The sequence below is a fragment of the Octopus bimaculoides genome, chromosome 24 (genome assembly GCF_001194135.2).
Source record: "Octopus bimaculoides isolate UCB-OBI-ISO-001 chromosome 24, ASM119413v2, whole genome shotgun sequence".
Taxonomy (NCBI): Eukaryota; Metazoa; Mollusca; class Cephalopoda; order Octopoda; family Octopodidae; genus Octopus; species Octopus bimaculoides.
This window is the reverse complement of record NC_069004.1, coordinates 12,861,053-12,863,675: the sequence shown is the minus strand read 5'-3', so window position 1 is coordinate 12,863,675 and position 2,623 is coordinate 12,861,053. Positions and strand designations below refer to the sequence as shown.

The 2,623-nt window shown below is 39.0% G+C and overlaps 1 protein-coding gene across 1 annotated transcript in view; it reads right to left on the bottom strand.

The window, feature by feature from the left end:
* The window catches only part of LOC106880227 (uncharacterized protein C1orf112 homolog), a 35,349-nt gene that overhangs the window by 32,312 nt on the left and 414 nt on the right, over positions 1–2,623 (bottom strand). The window lies entirely within an intron of this gene.

Here is a 2,623-nt window from a genome sequence, read left to right as displayed (position 1 = left end):
CTATTACTCTAGTTTACATATATATATCTATATATAAGACCTTCGTACATTGGGCCTCACCGAGGCGATGACTACTGACCGAGACCTTTGGAAATGTGCTGTGCGTGAGAAGACCCGGCAAGCCAAGTAAGATCGTTGCCAGTGCCCCTGGACTGGCTTGTGCGGGTGGCACATAAAAGACACCATTTCGAGCGTGGCCGTTGCCAGTATCGCCTGACTGGCCTTCGTGCAGGTGACATGTAAAAGCACCTACTACACTCTCTGAGTCGTTGGCGTTAGGAAGGGCATCCAGCTGTAGAAACTCTGCCAAATTTAGATTGGAGCCTGGTGTTGCCATCCGGTTTCACCAGTCCTCAGTCAAATCGTCCAACCCATGCTAGCATGGAAAGCGGATGTTAAACGATGATGATGATGATGATGATATGTATATATCTTATATCTATTTTGTGAAGGCGCATGGCTCAGTGGTTAGAGTGTCGAGCTTATGATCATGAGTTCGAATCCCAGACCGGGCTGCGTGTTGTGTTCTTGAGAAAGACACTGTATTTCACGTTGCTCCAGTTCACTCAGCTGTAGAAATGAGTTGCGATGTCACAGGTGCCAAGCTGTATCGGCCCCTTTCCCTTGGATAACATTGGTGGCGTGGAGAGGGAAGGCCGGTATGCATAGGTGACTTCTGGTCTTCCATAAACAACCTTGCCCTAACTTGTGCCTGGGAAGGTAACTTTCTAGATGCAATCCCATGGTCAGTCATGACCGAAGGGGATCTCTGCTCAGCATCTTTTACTTGGTTCAGTCATTTGACTGCGGCCATGTTGGGGCACTGCCTTGAAGGGTTTTAGTAGAACAAATTGACTCCAGGACAACTCTTTTGAGCCTAGTATACTCAGTCTCTTTTGCTGAACCAACCACTAAGTTACAGGGTTGTAAACAAACACTTCTTGTTAAGCGGTGGTGGGGGACAAACGTAGATACAAAGTCATACACACATCATCATCATCACTTAACATCCGCTTTCCATGCAGGACGCAATGGGCTTCTTTTAGTTTCTGTCTACCAAATCCACTTACAAGGCTTCGGTCGACCCAAGGCTATAGTAGAAGACAAACTGAATTTGTGCGCGTACAAAAGAAGTTATTTGTACATACCTTTCTGAATTCCAAAAGAAAGACTTTCAGGAGACTCCAGCTATTGAATCCCCACACAAATCTTGTACATGTATCTGTTGTATTGAATACACAACAAATGTTTTCTTCACCACCATTACTACCACAAAAATTAATTTCTCTTCCAAAGAAAGAGTGGCATTAACTCTTGCTATCACATTTTCATTAGAATGTATCAAGACACTATGTTGTCACAAAACTCTTAAAACTTCAATAACTTGATCGATCTGTGTGACTAATCGTGGATTTATTTTCATTTTATACAAACTTTGCTATCAATTATATAGATAATTGCAAACATAACTTATTTATGCGTACGTTTTTATGTTTCTCTTGCGCATCCAATACAACAGATACACATGCAAGACTTGTTTGGGAATTCAATGGCTGGAGTCTGTTGAAAGTTTTTCTTCTTTTGGAATTCAGAAAGGTATGTACAAATAACTTCTTTTGCACAGACACACTAGGTAAAACTTAAGTATGAATTATAAAATTACAGCTCAACTTAAATTGAAATGATCTTTTTATTTTTTTTAATTAGTAATTTGTATTTGTGATGAGTGTATTTAGAAACTTTATCTCCCTTCCTTATTTTTTTCCAAAATTTCTTCGGGTTCCTGTTTTTGATATAGGAGAATTAGAATTTTGCCCCCCAAAACACGTTTTCAAAATGTTAATAACCCTAACCCTCCCCAGCCCAAATTTTTAATTTTTAACTTTTCTCGAAATTTTTTTTTTTATAATCCACGTAGAAAAATATTGATTACAAATCTTTAAGAATTCTTTTTTAAATTTCTCTTATAGAAACATCCAAATCCCCTTCTCCAACTTTCACCCATCACCTCCGAATGTTTTACCTTTAGCTTATTGGAAAGCGGAGAAGTTTTTCCAGAAATAATGTCGATTCGCTGTTGTTTCTAGTATGACGGGATTTCTGGTGGTGATGATATTTTTGACGTCTGCTATTTCAGTAGAATTCTATGCATGCGTGAAACATCAATCGAAAGTTAAACATTCTGGGTTTTTATTTTTTGAAACCGTGGAGGTGGAAAAGCCATTGAGTGTTTCGACAAAGGTAAAGAATACGCACACCACCCGTTTTGGTGTTTAGGGTTAGGGCTCCGTCGAAAACGGGTGGTGTACGTATTCTTTACCTTCGCCACACTGACGTGATTTTGGGGCAAAATCGTATTCTATATAGAAATCCCCCCCAAATTTTTGAATACAAAATTTAAAAACCCCCGAAAACAGGTGGTGTACACATTCTCTTTACCTCTACCTAGGTATATCTCAGAAAAACATTTATTACGAGGGAAAGAGAAACTGTTTTAACAAATATCCAACATAACACTGAAATAATAATGGCAATTATAAACCTTAATATAAATCTGATCTAGTGGGGTTACAGCTACAGGTATCAATGAATGAAGTTGAAACAGTTTTTAAAAAAATATCAT